The following is a 14,457-nucleotide window of genomic DNA, read 5'->3' as shown; positions in this document are numbered from 1 at the left end:
TGTATGTGTGTTCGGCAAAGCAATATAAAACCCGCCTCATGCCCAGAATTGGCAGAAGTTGCACTTATGTTATGAGTATGAAGTCGTGGAGATCAGACCTCATAACAATTCTGTATCGTGTTGTCCTTGAAACTTTAGCACTCGCTGTACAGATATAGTTTAACAAGCAAAGCAGATAGTAGAGCAATAACATATTATTCTCATGTAAACCACGATGAACTACTAGGTTGAAAGCTAAAGCAACAACTAAGTGTCGTGTGCAGAAGTTGCAAAAAAGGAAAAATGGCGTTTAAACCGGTAATGAGCCCATGCTAACTTAACACGGTGTAAAGATATCCAGGACGTAGATGACACCTCCCCATGATCCGGAAACGAACTGAATAAGATAATAGAAGTGCCATCTCATGAGAGCAGATTACAAGTTTATATGTGGACGGTCCGCAAGGTAAAGCATTAAAAACTAGGAAAATTTAATGCTAAAGAAAAATAAAACAGCCAAGTACTTTATCGAGTCTTAAGCCAATAGGCAAGGTAAATAATAAAAACTTGACAAATAAGTCAATGAATTGTCAATGAAATGCTAGTACTCAGCATATCAAACATGAAAAAGGTCTATGACATAACTGTGTATGCAAAATAAGCTGCAACAGCCTCCAATAGGAAGTCACCGTCTTCATCCGAAAAGAGTTCAGCCATCCAATTTAAAAGCGGAAAAGAACATACGTGCTCTCCCAGCACCGGATCCTCTATCACCATCAGAGGACAGCTCGGTGGGTTTTCAAGAAAGCTCTGTTCCAAGAAAGACTGTGTTGCCGCCAGTAAATTCCAGGGACCAATTAGTCCATGCATCAATGCCACAGCCATAATCCTTTCGCCAGGACAAACCAACTCGTGAGTAATGATAGGAGTCATCAGCTGATTAAAGTCGACGTCAGGAGAAACCGGTCCGCAGAGACACAAATCAATGGCCCAATCGAAATCACAGGTCAGGCAGTGAAATACAGGCTGGACACAGGTGAAGTAGGAGAATCGAAAAGATAATCCATATGCCGTGCTTAATATCGCCAACGGCATTGTGCCATAATATTCTAGCATGCGATTGCGGAACAGTGTAAGCAGCTGCAGGGCGGGAGGTTGCATAGGAGGGACATCCATATTTAAAAATGTAAAAAAGCACAAGAGCGTCCGCTGGTAATGCAAGTAAAAATGGCAATCCACGAAGCAGAGTGGAAAAAATACAATGAAAGAAAGCAGGGATGACTCCAAAGATTTTCTCAAATGAAGTCACGAGACCACTGGTAACAACTTTAAAAAAGTGCGCCAGGGCCTTTGTGGAGGATGCATTAGAGATAGTCCGAACCATCTTGCTGAAATGGAAAGGCAAATCTGAATTGAAAAGGGTCTGCACCTCTGTACGGGTGTTCGCTATGTGAAGCACGAAAGTTTCACGGGCCGAACTCAAGGCCACCTCTCTCTGAGACAAAAGAGCTCTTATTCTTGCCATGCCGTTGAAATCTGCTCCCAAGGTTGGTATTTGTGGCGAGATTGAAAACTCCCTATGTTCATGTGTGGGAGGAAATAGAACATTTCTGCAGCAAATAACCCGTTCACTTACTGTTACGATAAAAGGAATACTTTTAATTAACCCAGAACAATCTTCATTATTGAGCATCAAATAACTACCATTTTCCAACAACTTGAACGTGGGGATGATAGCAGGAACTGGCGTGCCTTGCAACACGCAAGCCATATTTGGTCGGTGTTTGTTGCATGAACCGTGTAACTGTATGTGCCTACACATTAGTGAATGATCTGGCGTCTCAGTGCATTCCTCTCCATTCAGATAAACTTCTTGATCATCTTTGAAACATCTGTATGTGTATGGAAGCGACCAGACCTCATGAAGAAAAGCACTACCTAAAGGTTCATAACGACCTATTGGTATATCTTTCATACAATTTGAAAACTTATATAAAGCAAAAGGCAGCGTTATTAAACCGTGGATAAGGCACGTTGCCAAAAAACCCGCAATCCTCTGCTGATGATGTCACTGAGCATGTCATGAATGATGTAATATGTGACATCATCAGCAGTGGATTACGGGTAATAGTATCTCTAGTTTACTCCCCTATAGCTGTCTTTCTTTTAACATAAGTGTCGGTTTCCTTCCCTTATACTTACTGTTTTTGGTTCGCTTCCGGTTTGCGTACCGGCGAGCGAACTGGGAAGCGAACTAAGAGAAATAGAGGTTGGCACAGTTCCAAATATTGTACCAATTTTTTAATAACGGGGAGGTAGTTCTGAAAAGAACTTTTTTTTTAATTGTTTTTGTTGTTTTATATTTTTTTTATTATTTTTCGGAACATTTTTTTACTTTTTTTGAATTTTTCTGAACAGTTTTATATTTTTTTGGGTTTTTCTTGGAGGGGGCAATGAAAACGATTCATTGTAAAGGGCTCAACAGGAGCAACAAAACAAAAAAAGAAGTATTTATTATTTTGGGCGTTTCGTACAAACTTGCATATGATAGTCAATAGCTCTGTTGATCAGAGTGATGCTTCTTTCTCCGTAGGAAATGAATCCATCGCAAAATACGCAGATGTGTTTTACTTCACCAAATTTCATTTGTATATTTGGCACCATCTCCCTGCCCTCTGGTCCCGTTACTTCCGGTACAACAGATCTTCTGGCCATAATAGGGAGATTATCTAGGTCGTTCCGAAACTGTGCAGCACTGTAGTTGTTAGGATGCCACCTAGTCATATGGCGATGCATTGTGTAGTTTCCGAAACTGTATTTTTTCTCGGTTCCTCTGGACAGTCTATCTTGACATATAAGGCAAGTTACGTATCTTGCATTTACTTTTTTCTGACCTTTGGGAATTTAAAAAAATTGCCAAATGAAGTTTTCTTTCCGGTGAGACGTCCTGGGCTGCTCAGGCAAAAACTGCCTCTCTTCGTGCTCGTTGTCCTGTTCCTCTTCTTCCTCTTCTTGTTGAATTATAACTTGAGCAGGTGGTCCACTCTTCCTTGGATGTGGTGGAGGTGGTGGGGAAGCACCAGCTGAAGCTACTAAAGAAGCCATTGCTCAGTGATCACAAAGGGTCTTTCTCTCACAATGATGAAAGTCAGAGTGAGGAAAGAAGGAGGGATTTTCATCATTTGGGAAAAACAAGAGTTCTCAACCAATGAAAAGTGTTCATTTTAGATTATATGACCTAGTCTTACATCATTAGGAAACCAAAAGTGAAATGAACCAATGAAAAGTGTTATTACCAAGTCACATGACCTGCTGTGTTTACGTTAAGCGCTTTGCAGGGCCTCCCGGTTTGCTTCCAGAAACCTGCGCTTTGCGACTCGCTTCGCGTACCAGTTCGCTAACGTAGCACGTCATATGACGTATCACGCGACAACGCGAAACGTCATGCGGACGGGAGGCGTCACGATGTTGTTTTCTAACGCGGCAGTTGCGGTAAAGAAACGTTTACCGGCTCGCGGTCTATTTCGCGGCATCAAGGTCAGCTAACGGGAAGCTTCCCGATTCGCGAAGCGGGAACGAAGAAAAAAAAATATTTAAAAAAAAAATTATTCATAAACATATAAAATATATTTTTGGATTTAAAGAAGAATACATTTTACAGCTACAGATATTAGCTGTTAAAAAACCAATGAAATTCACTGAAAAAACCATAGGTTATAGACCATATATAGTTAGGAATTAGCATTTACAAAACCTTGAAAATTCACTGAAAAAACCATAGGTTATAGACCATATATAGTTAGGAATTAGCATTTACAAAACCTTATTTTACTCACACAAAACCATTGAAATTCCATATATAGTTAGTTGCACTAACTATATATCGCGCACCCGCAATCCACTGCTGATGATGTCACATATTACATCATTCATGACATGGTCAGTGACATCACTGATGACATCACTGATGACATCTCAAATGACATCACTGATGACATCACTGATGACATCTCATTTGACATCAATGACCACATCACTGATGATATCATTCATGTGACAATACAATGCATCTCCTCACATTTTAATATAACCTCTGTTTCACCCAGTGTTAAATACAGAGTATAATTTTTGAAACCATTGACACACCAATACTAGTTACTACATACGCACTCACTGATTCCTACGTCTACACACACCTTCACTCATTCACCCATACAATCATTCATACATACAATCACTCATCTTTACAACACTATCATATGCACTCATACACCTATACAGACAGTCACAGTCTGCCACTCATCCATGGAGTTACTCACTCACCTAGTCAGTCATGTAAAGAATCAATGACACTTCCATTTTCTTGTCTATACAGTTAAACATAGAGCACCTTACATTTTCAAACATATACTAACACATACTTACCTTCTTATACAATCATTGATACAAGTACACATTGATCTGCACAGAGTCACACACCTCCCAGCCAGCCACACACACACTCAGTCTCCCATACAAATACTTGGGCAATCAATCAATAACCCATATAGTTACTCATACAGCTACTGATCAACACATGCAGCAGTTTACAGAACAACAGACATAATGATGCACAAATTAAGACAGTTTAGTCACTAACCCATGCACTCAGTGAGACACATTTAATCACTCACTCATACAGTTAGTCATGCACCTACTAAATCCTTCGTCCAGACACTTACACATCCACTCAATCTTCAATATGTAAGACATATTTAAACTTTACAGAAACAAAAAATCACTGGATGTTGTTATCAGTCATGTCATCAGTGATGTCATTTGAGATGTCATCAGTGATGTCATCAGTGATGTCACTGACCATGTCATGAATGATGTAATATGTGACATCATCAGCAGTGGATTGCGGGTGCGCGATATATAGTTAGTGCAACTAACTATATATGGAATTTCAATGGTTTTGTGTGAGTAAAATAAGGTTTTGTAAATGCTAATTCCTAACTATATATGGTCTATAACCTATGGTTTTTTCAGTGAATATATATATATATATATATATATATATATATATATATATATATATATATATATATATATATATATATATATATATATACATATATAGGGTCACATAAGGGGCTCCTGAGGGAAGAAAGAAGATGATGGAGTGAGACTCATCACCACTGCTTCATTAGAGCCGAGTGACTAATATTCTAGGCTATCTGTTAATATGTCTTGTCTTTTTTGGGGGGGGGCCGAGGCGGGTCTGGTTTGCTGGAGTATTCATCCATGATGGCTCTGTACACTAATATTCCCACCTTGAAAGTCATAGAGCAGACTCTTCTTTCGGACAACAGGACATCTATGACCCCTGTGAGTTTCATTCTTGAGGGTGCCACCTTGGCACATCAAGAAAACTTCTTCCAGTTCCAAGACCAGCTGTGCCACCAAATACAGGGCACTTCAATGGACAGTACCTTCGCCCCTAGTCTGGTCTGTTTCACGTGGCAATTTTGAACAAGAATGTATCCAATGCGAGGGCAACTCCTACTCCACATACATTACAATATGGCGCCGTTATTTTGATTACATAATTGTTTTCTGGCAAGGGGACATTGGCACCTGCAATTCATTTTGTGACTGGGTAAATACTCTTAAACCCTTCTTACGATTTACCAGAAACTTGTCCACTGGCAGTTCCCTTTCTGGACCTACTGTCTCTCGATATGGGGACCGCCTGCACACCAACACATGCAAGAAACCAACGGACTGTAACAGCCTTTTAAGGCATGACAGTCACCTTCCCAAACACCCTAGGTACAATTTACCATCTGAGCAATTCTTGAGGTTGCACCAATATTGTAGTTCCTCAAATTACTATGATTCCCAAGCACTCTCTTTATCTGCCAAACTGCAAGCACACAACTGCCCAACTCATGTGGTGAAAATGACTTGGATAAGAGCCAGAAACCACAACAGTGCCTCATTACTTGAACCGCTGCAACGGACCCCAGATGACACCCTCACATGAGAAACATCTTTCACCCCACAAGCCAACAAAATCAAGCAAATCTCATAAAACATTGGGACATTTTACAAACTGGGATTCTGAGCTTCCCTACCCCAAGGTTTGCTTTCAAGTGCACCCACAACATAAAGGCCACCATTGTCCATACCAAAGCCAGGGCCACAACGAAACCCACACAACATCATCTTTAAGAGTTACCTCCTGTGACATGACATTTCCCCTGTGGATACTGTGGGGTATGTACTTGGACCAGACCCAGGTCTGGGTGCAAAAGTCCCATATGAACTGCAACACATGAAACTGTATCCAAGTGATCACATGTCCTTGTAACGAACGGTACCTAGGCATGACCACTCGTACTGTGAACATGAGCTGTAGGAACACTGCAGTGGCATACGGTGCAAAAAGACCACCACTAAGATGAAGACACACTACCTAGATGCCCGACATTCCACTGATGACCTACGTTGAATGGCGCTTCAAGCACAACCCAACATGACCACGAATAACCTGTTCCGTAGAGAGCAAAAAACACACCTGACAGGGTTCAACGATGATCTACCCTGGGGCGAGACCTCTAGCTAGTAACACCACCAGAAACATTGCCCAAATACACCCTCTATCAGCACTATGCTAGACAGCTACCTTCTACCAAGAGCCCTTATAAACTAACTACATCTGGATTGGGTACAGGCGGCATTTTGGGTCACTCTTAAGCAGTGTGAGGACCTGTACTTCCCCACTGATCCTCTTCTTTTATTGGACAATATCCCATGGTAATCTCCTGCTACATTATACTCCATTCTCCCCTTAATATAACAAGTCCGTTTTTCATCATTCTTTATTAACTTATTCAAGTCCCTGTCCTTGACACCTGGTGGCTTATCAATGGTCCTAGCCACTACGTTTTTTGGGGTTGTTAATGTCTCCGAACCTCATCCAACATGGTGCCCATTTTTGCCACCTCGGCAGCCTACCACTGGTTGAGCGTAGCGATCCCAGAAGTTCTGGGGATGCCTAATATGTGAGACACGTCATTTCCTTTAAACATCCTGCTGCGCTTACCAGCCACACCAGCGGTAGCAGAGTCAAGTGTAGGTCGCAGATCAACAGTGTGCCAGCCAGCTGCACGTACACCTTTCGTTACCTTCTGGTGCCCATAGTCCAGCTTCGTGCTTAAGGACTCTGAGGTACCAGAGTGTTTTTGTGTTCCTTTGCAATTGATGGTCCGTCACCATTGAGCAGGTCCCTGTTACCGACTATGGGGGCTTAGTACATCTCCTTCGCTGTAAGATTTTTTATGTTGAGGCTGTTGCCACTGGTTTGTCCTTACAATGAATGCAATAATTTGGTTGTAGCATTATGTTGGGTCACATTTGAGATACTGCAACGTGACTTCCCTCAAACAAATGTTTAACCTTTTAATTCTCTACCTCATAGTTTGCTGAATCATGGGCTTTTTAGCACTCGCTGGTCCCTATAAGGAATTACCACTGCATGCAGAACCTCACATGTATAGCATGCATATATGGATACACCTATCCTAGGCTTCTGCTTGATGTATGTTCTTTTTTCCCTTCCCCTTTCTGTTCCCTCCTGAGCTCGCCTGTGTGCTTCTCTCTATTGGTTCCCCTACCACGCCCTCTGTGTTGCTTTTGCTGCCCTCTTCCTCTGTTGCTTAAGCGCCCCCTCTTGTGGTGCTTTGGCATATACCCCCAAACCTCCTTGTTGCTTCTCCGTTCGCCCCTGACCCTCCCCTGTGTGACTTCACTGTTTCCCTCACCTTCCCTGTGTTTTTCCCACTCCCTTGCTGGCCTGTTTTAAAAAAAAAATGCCTTTGTGTGTTTTATTTTCTGTTTGTGTTACCGAGCCAACCTGGATCGATAATTAAAAAGAACAAGTATTTGCAATGCAATAGGTCTTGCATTTATGAGACTTTGAGATATTGGGACTCTCAATGTCAATAGCTTAAGTTCTCGCAAATGCAAGACCTATTGAATTACAAATATTGTTTGTTTCCAATCTCCCCATGCCGCGCCTGCACTTAATAGAGGCCATAACCCTTTCTGTAGACGAGCCTCGTCTAGAAAGGGGAGTGGCCTCTATTACATGCAAGCGCTGCTGATGGCGCGATATTACCGACTTGGGTTACTCATTACACACCATACTCACCTGGGCCCATAAACATACACACAATAAGCCAGTAATCTATTTGATGCCAATCAGGAATTATTTACCTTATAATGACTTATACCTGTACAACAAAACTTACCAATTCCTTGTCACTTTGATTCTTAAGTTATTCAGGTCAATGGATCAAGTAGTTAGAATAACAGGCATACATAAACATTTTACTTTTATTTCATGGAATGACCACTGACTCTGGAAAGTTTTAAATCCTTTATCTATGCAATATTTTGTGAGTCAAATGCCAATATATACTAATCAACAGTTTCTCAAGAATAAAAATAATGATCAAAGCAGAAATCTTTAGAGACTTAGTTACATTTCTAGACATTGGTACCTAGGAAGGGTGAAAAAGGGAAACAGTACAAGGGCATACCACACAGATTTATATTTACCTACAATGGTGAGAGGACCAACCCCGGCCGAGGGCGGAAAAGAAAGGGCTCCCGACTAGACAGGAGCCAACAGGTCAGGACAGATGGAGGACAGGACAGGTAACCTCTTCTAAGTGCAATGCCAGTGTTACACCCCTCACTGGTGCTACTCTCGGACCCTCTAGATGGATCGATTCTTTTCCTTCAACAATCTCACGATTGTTCTGTCAGAGTCCTCGACCAGCCCTCTGCTCTCGCTAACATCCACAATCTTCTTCAGCATACGTTGGGTCAGTGACCGGTCTGTGACAAGTCGGACAATCTAGCTGACTATGCCTACCTTAGTTATACCAATTTCCATGGCATGTACCACCCCCCAATGTTTCAATTTTTGTGTGTTCCCTTCATTTGATTGGTCAGTGGGACGGGGCGAGGTCATCACACCATACCAGTATGCAGTCACTTTCCTTGACTTAATTGTTCTATGTTCCCACCCATAATTTTATTTCCCATGCTTTTAATGCACCCAGCAACATTCACATCATTTCATATACAATGTATAAATTTCATTGAGTCTTTTTCTTCCCCTCTTCGGGTCAATAGGTAAAGTTCTCAGGCGCATCGCTGGTGAGATGAAACTTGGCACTTTGCATTCGCATTCGGATTTTCAAGATGGCAATACAAGTCACCCTTCAGGCCCAAATATGAGCTAATAATAAAATTATAGAAAGACATATTAGAATACTCAAATAAATTAATGCACTGTATACAACTTATTTCTACTCTATTCCCATGTATTTATTTTAGCTATTGCATTAGCAGTTAAGGAAAACACACAAGGTTTGGTTTAAGCAGAGCCATATGCATTAGCATGTGAGGTTCAAAGCGGCCATTTTAGAATCTACTGCGCAGCTGCAAAGAATTCCCACCAAAACCAAAAGACGTCATACTACGTAGGTGCAGTTGACGCATGCGCAGAAGAGTTCCAGCGTGTTCAGCAGCCATTTTAATACACACTAATTATTCATAGAAAAGCACATTTAAAAGCTTCCCCTAGATACAGAAATGTTGGGTGGTGCAATATTAAGAAATCACAAACATGTTAGTTAACTCATTACATGTTATTTCGAGAGGATTGAGTCCAAGCAAGTTTCTTTGCGTACAAAACCTTGCTCCATCAATCCCCTGTTTGACGGCATTTTATGCCATCACTAATTACTGAACCAGATGCCAACTTAAGCAGTTTCCCATTTCAATTTCTTCTATCACTTTTGTATTTGCCTTTTCCCATTTTTGTTTTTAAACCTTTCATTCTTTTGTAAATATCTCCTTTCAGTTCCTCAAGTTGTATTTCATCAAATTTTCTTTTCCTTCCCTTTTCATTTACTATATACCATTTTCTGTGTCTGCAGCATTTGCACCAAAACATTATCATTAATACTAATAGTGTTATTCCCATTATTGGCATCAGTATTCGACCTAAAATATTTTTTCCAACGCTAGAAAACCAACTACCTACAGAAGCGAGACAATCAGTTAGCCTCTTCCAGGCACTATCAACCTCCAGTGGTTTAAATTCTTCTTCCAAATTCGTAATATTCCTGACATAGCTCCCAATTTTTTAAACTTTTGTCAGGAATGTAAGTGCAATAATGTTGCGCCTTCAGCATTTTACAGACTCTGCCCTCTTTTGCCAATAATATGTCAAGAGCAAGTCGATTTTGCAAAACCATAGATCTTACCGCAACTAGTTCGGTATTGATCAATAAAAATCCTCCAGCAGTGTCAGTCGATAAGCGATCAACGACTGTATATAATTTATAAATTCTTAGTGTATTTAGAATTACTCCCACTGAAGGTATCAATGCACTGAATATATCTCCTACAATTTCTGAAAAACTTGCCCTTTTCTTTCATGTTAGTCCATTATTTTCTTCATTGCTTCCAGTGATTCTTTTCACATGGTACACCTTTGGGAATACTATTCCAAAATAGCAACTCCGATACCAATGATCAGGCAGCTTAAAGTAAGCTTTATTTTAACAAATGTAATAGATTCCAGGAAATACTGGATTAGTTCCCCCTTTTAGTCCCCAACCCCCGATTATTAGGAAGTCGTATTCACATTCACTGGAACCAATGAATAGATTGTTATATTCTGTATTTAACCTATGGAGACAGATTTCCCCTTCTTTTCAAGGTCAAGGGACATAGCAGCATGGGTCTTGCCAGTTGCAATAAAATCCTCCCTCTCAGCCCATTTAGGTATTTGAGGTTTCAGTTCAGAAGCCCTTCTATGGAACTCTTGTCTCCTCTTCTCTACTAAATTTAAAAATATATTTTCTTGTTCATATAACTTGCATGTGCTTTAGCTATATCTATAGTTTCCATTGTTAGAAAATATTCACCCATGAATTGTGAATCTCTACTGCTAAGGACAGGGTTCATGTTCCTGCGCATGGAAATTTCAGAAAAAATCACATCTAGGTTAGAATAATATTGTAATTTTCCAGTTTTATAGAATAAACTAGCTAGAATACTACATGAAATCCATATGTCAGTGGTAAATGATGATATGTCACTCCTTCTGCTACTGATTTCGGTAATTTCATACAAACATAACAATCACTAACTTCCATTGTTTCTACATAATGTACTAACAGATTAGCGAAAACATTTAAATCCGTCTCATTACTATTTATACTGTGGTGTAATTCTGTCTCATCTGGTGCTTCTAATTCTACTCTGTCGTGTTTAAGGTTATCTACTTTCCATGTGTATTAGTGTCATTCTGTTTAATTGCAGTCATTAGATAAGGTATGGCTATTGTCAGTCCTAACCATGCTATGAGCACTATGGATATACTAGCCTTTGCATATTCTACAACATGTCTTTATACAATTTCTTTTCGGTTTTCCAGCACCTCTATTATCAACCATTTCTGACTAAGGAGACTTATTCCCCTCTTTGTAACTTGTATAGAATACAAATTATACATTTTAATTATTTCAAGTTGTTCTCACTTCTTCGTCAATTCGATCAGCACTTAATTGTTCATCACTGTCTCCACTTATCGCTAGATTCTCAAAGTCCTCAAGAATCACATATGTTCATTCAGAACCCTTGAATTTATTGTTCAGTCTTTTCAAACGTGGACTTCTCCTTTTAGGTTTTTCTGTTAATGGTCCAGTTTGACTTATTACTTCATCTACTTGATCTGGTTCTTCATTTATTGTTCTAAGGCGATATTTCAGTCTTTTAATAATACTAGGCCATGTATCACCTTTTATGAGTCTTTTAGCTGGCACTGTGTTTTCACTTTCCTCAAATGTTCTTTTGTTTTCACTGATTTGTGGCATAATCTGTTTACTTTCATCTTCAGAATTCCTCTCTATCCGACCTTGTCCATGGCTTATTACCTTTGCTGTTTCTGCCTGGGTGTGTTCTTCTACTCTATTCTTACCCTGTTCAGGAGTTTGTTTACTTTGACTTTGTTCTCCTTCTTCTTCCAGAACTCATTTTTCTTGTCCTAACTGGTCCTGCTCAGGTCCTACTAATTCTTGATTGTCTTCTGCCTGGGCATATTCTCTAGTGCCTATCTGTCCCTCCTTAGACTCGTGAGTGTTGCTTCTATTTTCGTCTGTCTGAGTGTATTGCTCTTTCCTTATCTGGTCCTCCTCAGATATGATGTTAGCTTTGATTTCTGTAATCTGAGTACGTTCTTCTATTCCTGTCTCATCCTCACTATCACTCTGTCTGTCTAAATATGTTTGGCTTCTTGTTCTCACAGGGTTTTCAGGTATGTCCACTATTGGGATCCAGGCATCCTGACTAGTGCTGAGTTGTTCTTGGACAGCTACTTCAAAATCTTTTACTTGTGATTCCTCAACTGTACAACCATCTGCCCTTTCAATCACTTCAGCTTGTTGTGATTCAGTTTCATCAGGGGCTGGTATCCGCTTTGTGTGGCTGACATGTATCCAATTAGGCAAACACAACAATGATGGACAGAATGTGGATCAATGTCACACATTCACCCTAGTCAAAAGATCTGGGCCCAAATCCATCGTTTTTCCACTCCACACCACCCTGGGTTAGACAATGGCGATATGCAAATCAGCGCTGACCCTGTTGCCCCATGGGAACAGTCCAGTCCGAACTACAAAAGCCATGTCCTTCCCAGAACGGAAACAAGCATCCGAGGACCGGCCCGGTTTCGAGGTAACACCTCTCATCAGCCCGGCTAGCTTGATTCCAGTGGTGTGGAGTGTCTGGGACTCACGTCTGAGCATCCCCAGTACACTTAGAGCGGTAACTGCAAACACAACAATGATGGACAGAATGTGGATCAATGTCACACATTCACCCAAGTCAAAAGATCTGGGCCCAAATCCATCGTTTTTCCACTCCACACCACCCTGGGTTAGACAATGGCGATATGCAAATCAGCGCTGACCCTGTTGCCCCATGGGAACAGTCCAGTCCGAACTACAAAAGCCATGTCCTTCCCAGAACGGAAACAAGCATCCGAGGACCGGCCCGGTTTCGAGGTAACACCTCTCATCAGCCCGGCTAGCTTGATTCCAGTGGTGTGGAGTGTCTGGGACTCACGTCTGAGCATCCCCAGTACACTTAGAGCGGTAACTGCAAACACAACAATGATGGACAGAATGTGGATCAATGTCACACATTCACCCCAGTCAAAAGATCTGGGCCCAAATCCATCGTTTTTCCACTCCACACCACCCTGGGTTAGACAATGGCGATATGCAAATCAGCGCTGACCCTGTTGCCCCATGGGAACAGTCCAGTCCGAACTACAAAAGCCGTGTCCTTCCCAGAACGGAAACAAGCATCCGAGGACCGGCCCGGTTTCGAGGTAACACCTCTCATCAGCCCGGCTAGCTTGATTCCAGTGGTGTGGAGTGTCTGGGACTCACGTCTGAGCATCCCCAGTACACTTAGAGCGGTAACTGCAAACACAACAATGATGGACAGAATGTGGATCAATGTCACACATTCACCCCAGTCAAAAGATCTGGGCCCAAATCCATCGTTTTTCCACTCCACACCACCCTGGGTTAGACAATGGCGATATGCAAATCAGCGCTGACCCTGTTGCCCCATGGGAACAGTCCAGTCCGAACTACAAAAGCCATGTCCTTCCCAGAACGGAAACAAGCATCCGAGGACCGGCCCGGTTTCGAGGTAACACCTCTCATCAGCCCGGCTAGCTTGATTCCAGTGGTGTGGAGTGTCTGGGACTCACGTCTGAGCATCCCCAGTACACTTAGAGCGGTAACTGCAAACACAACAATGATGGACAGAATGTGGATCAATGTCACACATTCACCCCAGTCAAAAGATCTGGGCCCAAATCCATCGTTTTTCCACTCCACACCACCCTGGGTTAGACAATGGCGATATGCAAATCAGCGCTGACCCTGTTGCCCCATGGGAACAGTCCAGTCCGAACTACAAAAGCCATGTCCTTCCCAGAACGGAAACAAGCATCCGAGGACCGGCCCGGTTTCGAGGTAACACCTCTCATCAGCCCGGCCAGCTTGATTCCAGTGGTGTGGAGTGTCTGGGACTCACGTCTGAGCATCCCCAGTACACTTAGAGCGGTAACTGCAAACACAACAATGATGGACAGAATGTGGATCAATGTCACACATTCACCCCAGTCAAAAGATCTGGGCCCAAATCCATCGTTTTTCCACTCCACACCACCCTGGGTTAGACAATGGCGATATGCAAATCAGCGCTGACCCTGTTGCCCCATGGGAACAGTCCAGTCCGAACTACAAAAGCCATGTCCTTCCCAGAACGGAAACAAGCATCCGAGGACCGGCCCGGTTTCGAGGTAACACCTCTCATCAGCCCGGCTAG

This window comes from Lissotriton helveticus, chromosome 3_1 (assembly GCF_964261635.1).
Source record: "Lissotriton helveticus chromosome 3_1, aLisHel1.1, whole genome shotgun sequence".
Classification (NCBI taxonomy): Eukaryota; Metazoa; Chordata; class Amphibia; order Caudata; family Salamandridae; genus Lissotriton; species Lissotriton helveticus.
This window is presented reverse-complemented; position numbering follows the sequence as displayed.